Below are 11,197 nucleotides of genomic sequence, written 5' to 3'. Positions count from 1 at the left end.
TCATCACATTTAGCTCAAGCACCCCCACCACCATTTTTAAACATGGAGACACTGATATTCAAGATGCTGCAGCACTTTAATTAAAGCAGCTCTCGGAGCCAATCTAATTAAAGCACCGCCAACCCCCTACTCCTGAAGCACATGTAACAGAGCCCTAGGTGTCCAGATAAAGCACTGGCTGAGTTTCAGTAGATGAGAGAGACAAGAGAAGCTTGTGTTTAAAATATGCAATTGGAAATCAAGATTTTTGCATTCTAGTGCAGTACTAAATCACTGCCTTCTTCAAAGAAGTTATTTAACATCTTTACAATTCAGTTTGCATAAGGTAAAATGTGGTAGTCACGCTACTTCAAGTGATAGTACCAGGTTTGGTGGGTAAGTGATTAAAGAAACCTCTGAAATTCATGACTGGAACACAATATTCAGAAAGTGTCTTTTTGTTCTGTGTATGATCAGCACCTTGTGCAATGGTGTTCCAGTACGTGACCAGGGCTCTTCAGAGCTATGGCAATCCAAAACAAAGACAAAATATCAAGAGTTAGTTAGCAGATCTTAATATGGCACGCCGTAGCTTTTTCTTAACCCAACTAGATTTAATAGTAAGATAAAATAAAAACAGCAAAAATGATACAAAAAAGAAAAGCCAAGAGGTATTTTGTCAATCATTCCAGTTAGAAAATAAGCTGAAGCAGAAGTTGACTATTAAGAGTATTCACAAAGTCGCCTCCACAGAGGACAAAAAATTATTTTCCTAACCCTCAGCACCAAAGTCAACATATTTTACTCCAGTTATAACAAGATAGTAGAATCACAGAAAATTAAGGTTGGAAGGATGTCAGGATATCATCTAATCCAACTCCAACTTAAAAAAGCAGGACTGTCCCCAGCTACATCATCCCAGTCAAGGCATTGTCTATCCAGGTCTTAAAAAGCTCCAAGGGTGGAGATTCCACAACCTCTCTGAGTAACCTGTTCCAATGCTTTACTACACCCCTCATGAGAATGTTTTCCTTTTAACTAACTTAAACTTCCCTTGCTGCAACTTCAGACCATTGCTCCTTGTTTCATCATCTGTCACTACTGAGAATAGTCTATCTCCATCCTCTTTGGAACAGAACAATCCCATGCACCAGTACAGGCTGGAGGCCGACTGGCTAGGCAGCAGCTCTGCAGAAAAGGACCTGGGGATTACAGTGGACAATATGAATATAAGCCAATGTATATAAGCTAACAGTGTGCCCTTGTTGTGAAGAAAGCTAATGATATATTGGGCTGCATTAGTAGAAGTGTTGCCAGTAGATTGAGGAAAGTTATTATTCCCCTCTATTCTGCACTAGTGAGGCCACATTTGAAGTACTGTGCCCAGTTTTGAACTTCCCACTACAGAAAGAACGTGGACAAATTGGAGAGAGTCCAGCAGAGGGCAACGAAAATGGTTAAAGGGCTGGGGGACATGACTTATGAGGAGGGGCTGAGGGAACTGGGCTTATTTAGTTGGGAGAAGAGAAGACTGGGAGAGAATTTAATAACAACCTTCAACTAGCAGAAGTGCAGGACTTTGCACTTCTCCTCACTGAGACTCATGAGATTTCTTTTGGTCCAATCTGTCAATTTGTTGAGGTCTCTCCGAATCATAACATCACCACTGTTACTCTCCCCTCTGACCTTAACCCAGATATGGATGCCTCCATCCCCTGCAGAAGGGAGTCTCCAACCACCACCACCCATCACTTCTTCATGGCAGTGGTCTCAGTCCTCCCAACCTTGGGGATGCCTGGCCTGACCTCATTCACTGGCAGAACATGCTCCTGCTCCTCTGTTGCCCGGGCTCTATATCTGTCCTCCAGGGAAACTGATGCTTGAAGGAATGAAGATGCCTGCTTGCTGCCAAAGGTCACAAACTTCCATCTTGCACTTTCCTAGGAGTCCATGTTCTCTTCCTTCACCAGCACTGCCTCTGGCAGTCTTTCATCCATGGTCCTACAAGTCTCCTCCAGCATCAAATTGAAGTCCTCATGGCAGAAGATGTTTCAGATCTTTACCGTTTCTTTCTGTAGTTCTCTTGCCTGCTCCCTGAGGGGCACTACCAGGAGGCACCACTCACATTGCAGGCACTCCCCCACCTGGCTGAGACGGGAAAAAACCTGCAAGCCAGTCTCCACAGCGCCGAACCAGGACCAGGGTGAAAGCCTTGACAGTGAGCAATCCTGCCTGGACAGACACCTCACAGGTACAAGCAGAGGAAAAGCTGACAGTGGCAGTGGCTCTGGCATTGCAACATTCGCCAGCCATCTCTCTAGGTCTTTTAAATCTGCCACCTCTCTTTCTGCCTCTCTCTCCAAGGAGAACTTCCCAAGAAAACTCCCCTGTAAGCTGGTCCCAAAAGATTCCCTTTTCCTAGCTAACCTGCTTCCTCTCACCAAGCTGTGAGGAGAGTTTCCTCTCACCAAGGAAGGTGAGAGCATTTCCAGCAACTCCCTAGTGAACTCCCCCTCACTCTGCTCTCTAAGACTAGGGACAGAAATTACACATTAACCGGTATAAGCGATCAGAAACCAGTTCAAACCCATAACACAACAGAAGTTCAGTGCGCATAAACTGCTTGCCAAAACTGGTTTCAGATAAACCTGGGTGGATGTAGTACCAGGCTTAGCTGATTTAGGTTAAATTGGTTTACTGAACTTCTGTCCCAGATCCCCTTCAGATTCAAGTTAATACACAGTCCCCCAGTCTCCCAGGTTGCTTTGTACCTCCCTTGGGCCAAGCTGTCTGCTCCAGCTGAGCAAGAAAACATGCTCTACCACCCCCTACCCCCTTGGCTTCTGGCCTGGGCCACTGCAGGCAAGCAGCTGCTTTTCTGGAATAAAAGTGAATGTCTGATCACTTGCTTATTGGTTCAATCTATGCAGCTTAGACTAACCTGCAAAGATTGAATCAATTCAGCCTCAACCTTTTTGACTGTCTGAATGTAGCCTAATTGAACAAGGGTCTTAAGTACTGGTCTAACTGCTGAAAGTTACTAACACTAAATATACATAGGTTTGTTATTCTTAATTAAAGAGCTTGCTTTAAAGGCTCCTTTTCAAAGAGAGGAACAGGAAATTGACTTGCTAATTTACTTTTGCACTGCTTGCAGACTGCCTTGTCTGCTACCCCTGTTCACTAATTCCCTGGTCACTTAGAGTGTGTCCTTTTACACCCTCTGGGCCTAATCCGGCTCCACCCCCTTGTCAGGGCTAGGCAGCAGTCAGACAGGTCACAGTCAGCCAGCAATTACCCAGCTAACAGCACTCCCAGCTGCTCACAGCACTTGCCCAAACACACAGACCACCAAACAGACAGTCTCTGCAAGCCAAATACAAAGCAGCCATGGCTCACTCACCTTCCCAGAGCAGGATCTGGTGCCCGGCATCTCTTCCCCTTCCTCGTCTTGCTCCCAACCAGCTACTGGCAAACTACCCTGTTTGCCGCCCCTGCTCACTCCCTGTAATAAAAGATTCTGGCCACAAGAAAAATGGTGTGAGAATTGGCAAGAGAAAAAGAAGAGATGCAGAAAGCAACAGATTTCAATTTCAAAGATAATTTCCAAAGCTGAAAAATATTAATGTAAAAACATGAAAAGTATTTTTACAGTTTTGAAGCTTCTGGACTGTCTCTAATAGGGAATATTTTCCACAGGACCTTTATAAGGCTCTGATGGGCAAATTTCACTAAAACCCATTGAGATTCATGTTCAAAAGTCCCTTAAGCACTTTAGAAAATGCCCCCAGCATATATATTGCAGCATGTTTTGCCATTTGTCTGAGAAAAAGGGCTCTAAAAAAGTCAGTGAGGTATATTAAATACCTAGTTCTTCTACATCAATAGAGCAAATAAAGTAGCAAGGGTCCACAAACTGGACCCGATTCCCCCAGGCACCAAAAATCTTGTATAGTCATTTACTTTTGGGTAAGGTGCATTTAAAATACTGTTCTTCAGATTTGGTAGTACTGGACAGCTATTTTGCACGGGTGCAAGTGATAACAAAGGGCATTTTTACACATGATCTGGGATGTGGCACCAGGCACTTTAATTAGTGAGCTGCACTAATTACAAGCACTAGTACGTCATGTGCATCAGTGTTCCCATGCTGAAAAAATGGCAGCAGAGCACTCTGAACTAAAGCTCATTGAACATGTTTTATTTCAAAGTGCTCTTCTGCCATTTTTTCAGTGTGGAGATGCACAGGGACACTACTACACGTGACATGAAAGGCTGCCAGAGCACATCAATTTCTGTGCTCTAGCAGACTCAATTAATTGAATCTACTCTGACGTGCTAAATTTCCAGCACATCTGAGTAGGCTCCCTGCACACGTATAGCAGCCCACAAGTTGCAAACCACAGATTACAATTTAATTGCTTTTCCTGGCAGTGTACCGATCTACTAAGGACACAACATTCAGTGCCCTGTCCCCCACTTATACACCTACAATTCTTTTAGAGCCTGGGGAGAACGGACAAATATTCATTTGGAGCACCTTCAAAGGAACTACCCAACAGCTGTTACACTCTAACTGCTATGTGTGTGTGAGCCTTAGCATTGTAAGTGAGCTTAATCATCTCTACTTTAATGCTGGACAAAGCAGGGTTAAAGTTGAAGTTTTCCTCCATCATTATTGCTATGGGTTCCTATAGTAGCTGCTGTCCAGTCTAAAGCAGCAGTTCCCCCTCCCTTTTTGAAACTGCTCCAAAGTGAACATGTGTCCGTGGCACGTAAGTTTCCAGCTAGGATGTGCATTAGCATCCTACTGAATCTCTACAGTTTCTAGAAACCAGGATGACCATATCAGCTAAACAGAGACTGTTAAGGTCTTCTATGATCATAGCTGCACACAAATATTTTGCCTGTGAAAGTCAAATCAATCAGTTATAACTGCTTTTGCATGGACAACATAAACCCCAACAACATAGATTAGTTCCTGGAACGTTTTTGCATGATTTTGCCTTTATAAAATCCCGGTTTAGGGACTACCTCAGAAGCAAAGAAGATAATCACATTGAGTCAAGAAAAGCACTGTGTAATAGTGGGTAGTACACGCCATCCTTTGAAAGAAACACATTCATCACTAACCACATGCTAGGGTTTCCATGGAAAAAAATTAAATAATAGTGGACACATTTAAAAAAAACCCTTCTATTTAATGCTGGATGGATGAAAATGCCAAGCACTGTGTAAATCAGCACCACACAAATTTAAGAAAATCTCTTAGGGAATATTTTCCATAAGCAAATATTTCTCCTGTTTGGCTGCTCAATCCATTCAGTGAATCAATGGCTATCACTGCCCATAAAGTGGAAGTAAAATAACAGGAACAACTGGTTGACATCTCAACAAATTCTAAGCTGAAATCAATTTTTCAAACAAGTGCTGCTAAATTTTGGATTCCACTTTTTGATCAATATCTTGACATTGCAAATCAAGCTATGAAACACCTTGTGTCCTTTGGCATGACCTATTTGTGTGAGACCGGGTTCTCAACATACTTTGCTACAGAGAACAAGTATCAGAGCAGACTAAATGCAGCACCAGATGTGCATCTACAGTTATCAAGCATCATCCCAAATTTTCAGTCTAAAGAAAAGCCAGGATACTCATTGCATTTGTAAAAGTAAGTACAGTGCATGTATATTTATTTCACTGGCTTTAGGGTATTGATAGGGCAGGGGAGAGTCCATGGCATTAAAAAAAATGCAGGAAAGGTTCCACAGCCTCAGAAAGTTTGAAAACCACTGAACCACAGATCTGTAATAAAATGTTTTCTTTGTAGAATTTCTACCATGGTGTCATTAAGTAGGGATATAAGTAAGAAAAAGATAAAGATTTTGTTGTCTGATTTGCTTTTTGAAAGCACCTTTCTGTTGGGGCCATTTTCAACATTCTCCCTCCCCCCTTTCCCTCACAAATCTGAGATTATTCTCCCAGGTTCCTCACTTTCCTTCCATGAAGTGACCTGAAATAGTTTTACATCTCTATGAATACATCTTCTGTTTTCAGACATGTTTAAAAGCCTACCCACTAGGATTTCCTGAAAAGGGCCAGCTTGCATGTTTTGTGGTTACAGGGCTTTAATTATCATTGATCTATTTAAATAACCTATAGGTTTTAACTAATTCATGTTTATTATTTCATGCATGTAAATGAACAGCAGGGTAGATGAATTTTCAAAAATAGAAACATTCTTATTTTCTCCTCTGAACAATTAGTAATTTATCTGTGATAAATCTGAATCTCTACTAACCTACACCTGTTGCAGGTCTCAGCCAATGAGATAGGAGCAGTAGGTGCAGGCATGAAATATGACTTCAGGAAACAGACAAGAAGCACATTAGCACAAACAAAATAGTTGAAAAGGTTAAAATGAATTTAGATACTTTGTTAGACTACAAACAGAATGAAAGAGTACCATTGAGGCACTGCAGCAAAGCTAGAATGAATGTATAATCAATTTTCAAATGAAGCCAAGAATGGTTGCTACAGTAATATAAAAGAACCTAACAACACACATTCAATGTACCCAGGTTGTCATGAGGATTATTACCTCAAAGAGATCACGAGCAAGTTTCCAGGGTCACAGCCACCATGTATGCCACATCTAGTTAAAACGGGAGACAGCATTGAGTAGAGACAGCATGAAAAAAGAGAACTGTGTTAAGGAGGAATTGAAAGGCATTGCCATTTGTTCAAAGAAAAGCTGAAAGTCAGCAAAAGTATATAAACAGTGAAATACGACATTCTGGTCTCAAGTGTTCACAAGTGTATCGGTACATCACCATTTGTATACAGGATCTGCACCAGTTTGAGAACATTTTATATTCTTCATCTCTATTATTTCCCTGGGCCTTTAAGATTACCTTAATCAGTTAAGTGAAAGCAGACAAATTGTCTTATCACACTGAATTTAGTGGAATATATTTGTCCATTTATTCCTCCAGCACAAACTACAAATATATCCTCCAATTTATACTGTATATTCACTTGATAGCATCTGAATCCAAATTTTATTATGGAAGGCAAAATGTAAATGACGAGAATTAGCTACCATCTATGTCTTAATTTTAGAAATTAATTACAATTAATCTCATTATATCAATGTTTTCTTGACTGATTGTTTAAAAAAGGATAGCCTGATTTTTTATGTTCAAAAGGCTTTTGACAGGGTAAAGTGGCCATTTTCAAGTTCCATTTTAGGAAAAATGGAATTCCCGTAGAAATCAAATAATGGATTACAACCTAATGCAGCCAACCTATAATCCAAATTAGCCTTAATAGTAATACTGAGGGGGAAAAGGTGAACACTAGAATTTATCTTATACTTTTTGTTAGCTAAACTTTTTTTTTCAGTCCTTTAATACCACACTAAATACAACAAAACAATTTCAAAATTGGCTGTGAAGCATGTTATATACATTCTGAACTAGCTTTTCATTGATGTAAGTGAACTGTTAAACCAGAAGATCTGGCCACAAGGGAAAGTACCCCTTTTAGTGCAGGTGAGTAGTATAGTATCTTTTTAATAGTTCCACATTAACCTCTTTTCACAGTCCCACATGTCTTTGATCATGGACAGAGAGCTGCTGTACATCAAATATTTTTGGTTGCCAGAACAGCCCCTGGGGAGTCGCAGGAAACATTATGAAATGCTGTTCTACATTTATGCCCCTGGCTGGACCCAGAAGGTAGGGAGAGTTTTCTGGTTCTCTATTAGGTTTTCAGCACTGGCAGTAGGAGGAAAAAATCTCTCTAGATCCGATAATTAGCTAATCTAATCTGAAGGATACAAAGAGAACATGGAACTGACTGCTGCTATGTGTTGATTTTTCATAATTTTTCTGCATTTTAAATGGGAGTTTTCAGATCTCTCCACTCACCAATTCTTCTCTACAAGCCATTGTTTCCCTACTATAAATTCTTATGCACCTGAATTAACCTGTTCATAAAACAGCTTTAACTTGAAGTTATGCTGAACACTGGATTAATACCATTTCAGAGGAGGAAGGGTGGCCTATGAGTCTCACATCAGTTCTGATGAGATCAGACCTAGCTCTGAATTATGAGATCCAAGACTTTCACAGCTCAGTATAGTAGGGCTGCTAGAAACTTACTAAACTCTTACTATGCAAACTGGTAATAAATTAATGATGCATGATTACTAATATGAACTAATTTGAAATTTACAGTAACTTTATGTCAGTGAATTTAAAAACAAACCACTTTGGGAACACAATATGGCTTGCTATAAACAAGTCTAAATTAACAATTATTTGGAAATCTAGTGAGGACTAGCACTCTCTCTGTAACTATGAGAGACAATGTTGATGCACCAAGTTAATTACTGTAATACTTAAGTGTTAAAAATGGCAAACAAAGACAGCCTTGTAAGTACAGACATTCAAGAAGCCCGGGGCAGTATCAATCCAATCTACTCAGGCTTCTCTAGGTGGCATAAATTGGATCAGGAATGAATGGTTTACCCTTCATTGTGGGGTAGGGAGGCAAGCAGATGCTTGCATTGGCCAAGGTCAGAAGGCTCTCCTGCCCTGCATGCCTCCCAGTGGGCTGGAATTTGCTGAGGGCAGCTGAGCGCAGCCAAGCAGGTCCATCCCTGATTGGCTGTTCACACACCCCCGACCCACTGATGCCACCAAAGACTGTCCATCATGCCCTGCCCTAGGCTTCAAGAGCAGGTCACCATGGCACACCTGGCAGCCCAGACAGCAGTGGCATGAGTGGGGAACTCCACAGATGGAAGGATCACACTCCCCAGAGCAACTGTGGGGGGGAGCACACAGAGCCTTCAGCTCTGTCAAACCACAGCCCCTCTGCCCAGCTGTGGCTCCTGTCTCATCCAGCAGGCAGCCCAGAACAGGCAGGGGAGGCTTCTTTCAGTGTCCACTACTGCTTCGACAGTGCCAGAACTGCACAGCTCCTCTGCCCAGATGCGGCTCCAGGATCAGCCAGCAGGTAGGCCAGAGCAGGCTTGGAGGGTAGTGGGCAGGCACCCATGTCCCCCAGGCATGCCCCTGCACCCTGCCACAAAGAACCCCCCCCCAATTTACAGATATGCCAGACACTAAGCATAAGGGAACCCATGAACTCTGACACAGCCCCATCTCCCATAAACCAACTCAGGGAACCTCATGGCTCCCTGAAATTATGAAACAAAGCATCATACACAAAATATCAGTAAAATATTCCCTATCGTTAGTTTAACTGTGTTAATGTCTAAGTTTTCATCTATAGTACATAATGTTCAGTACTGTACTAGAAAATAAAGATAACTGATTCATAATGAATTGGCTCTGGAAGAGATGGGGGTCATGGCCATTGGGCACATTGCTGGAGCAGCCAAGGGCAAGCCCAGTGCCCAGACCACCTACTGGCTTCCAGCAAGCATGCCCCCAACTCCCTGCCCCCTCCCTGAAGACCCTCCCTGTGCACAGCCTGAGGTTTGCCAGAGAGACCCAGAATAAGCACCCTCCATTGAGAGCTTCATGTGGCTCCATGTCCTGATCTGCCCACACCCTGCCATAGCATCCCGCTACCTCCACCCAAGCATGGAGGCTCAGTAGCTACAGAATGTCCTGCTTGTCACCCTCCATTACTTTTGGCAGAAGCTGCAGAACATCACACATGCCCACCTGAACATGATGTAGCAGTGGGTCACCATAGTACATGCCCCCAACCCAGCAGCTGGCTGTCCCACATAGGGCCATCTACTGCACCCTGCAACCACCTAGCATCCTCAACTGGGTCACTGACTTCAGTCTGGCTAGTGAGGATGAGACTACCCAGGACAGCTTGGACACTGGCACTACTCTTCAGACCGTCAAGTGCTGGTTCTCAGTCTGCAACACCAGCACTGACTGGTGGGAGCAGATCATCTTGGGCACCTGAGAAGAGGCAGGTGGGAGGATCTAGACATTTTGAATATTCTGGGCCACCACCTTGTACATCGTTGCCCAGCTGGCCCCCCATACTGCAGGCCAGGATGCCAACATGCAGCCTTTCCCTGCTCCAGAGAAGTAGATGGCCATCGCCATCATGAACCTGGCCACCCCCAGCAGTTACTGATATGATGTCGAGGAGTTTGGCATGAACAAGACCATGGCCAAAGAGACCATCCAGGAAGTGGGCCTGGTCATCCAGGACATCCTGGCCAACCACTTCATTCCCCTTGTCAACCTGAAAAAGGTGATTGCTGGCTTTTGCTGCCTCTACTTTCCCAACTGTATGATGGGGCTGGGAGGAGAGGCCATGCTAGGGTCCCAGTGGCAGTGTGCCTGGCTCAGGCCTTTAAGGTGTGGTGTGCAAAGCCAGAACCATGGAGCTTTGCCAGTGTGCAGGGGTTCTCCTGGGCTCGGTGTCTGGTGTATCTGTACATTGGGGTATGCTTCATGATGGAGTGCAGGGGCATGAGGTATGGGTGCTCTCCACTGCCTGCTCCACATTGCCCACTGGCTGAACTAGGAGCCATTACTGGGCAGAAGGCCCGTACAGTCCTAGCATGGCTGCAAGTGAGTGACTAGAGATTTCTGTGTAATTTGTAAATCAGTTTATATGGGCCACTAGGAACTTTCTATGAATGACACTGAAAAATCTCAGTTTTCAGCAATCCCTATTACTGTATTTCCTTGTCCCCATTGCAATGGAAATGGGGAACTGAGCAACAAAACTACACAATAGTTCAGGAGAAAATAATAAAGAATTTTACCTATATAAGATTTAAGGGGGAGAGGGAGACAGAACACATAGTACTCACCCCATCTGAAATCTGTCCAGGCCTAGATATGGCTAAGCAAATTCCAGTTCATTCACCAAATTCACCACTACTTTCTGTTGAAGAAACATCTCTAAACAGACTGTGACTTCCAGTAATTTGCTCTCTGTCAGCAACGAGTCGCTAATATTTTATGTGAACAAATTCTAGCCAAAGGATTGCTCAAACTGGTGTTTGTTACTCTTACTCCAGTATTTACAACTCAATATTTAGGCTTCAGGGCTTTAAATTAAACCCTAGCCTCACAAAAAATATGACATCATTCTTACAGCCTAAGAAATTTACCTTTTAGACTAATATGACCACAGAAACCTTCTACTAATTTAAAAGAAAACATAACAAAATGGAAACAGATCTCTGGCACCAGCAAAAAGGACT

General features: G+C 43.0%; 1 long non-coding RNA gene across 1 annotated transcript; it reads right to left on the bottom strand.

Annotated features, from left to right (window-relative positions):
• Positions 1-320: 320 nt before the first annotated feature.
• Positions 321-10,912, bottom strand: LOC149866411 (uncharacterized). The gene is made up of 3 exons (XR_016441589.1): positions 10,802-10,912; positions 3,383-3,499; positions 321-502 (listed from the first exon to the last, which is right to left on the bottom strand). It is a non-coding gene; the product is annotated as an uncharacterized LOC149866411 (long non-coding RNA).
• Positions 10,913-11,197: the final 285 nt, after the last annotated feature.

This window comes from Crocodylus siamensis, chromosome 4 (genome assembly GCF_052110815.1).
Source record: "Crocodylus siamensis isolate JL-2025a chromosome 4, ASM5211081v1, whole genome shotgun sequence".
NCBI classification, from domain to species: domain Eukaryota; kingdom Metazoa; phylum Chordata; order Crocodylia; family Crocodylidae; genus Crocodylus; species Crocodylus siamensis.
This window is presented reverse-complemented; position numbering and strand designations above follow the sequence as displayed.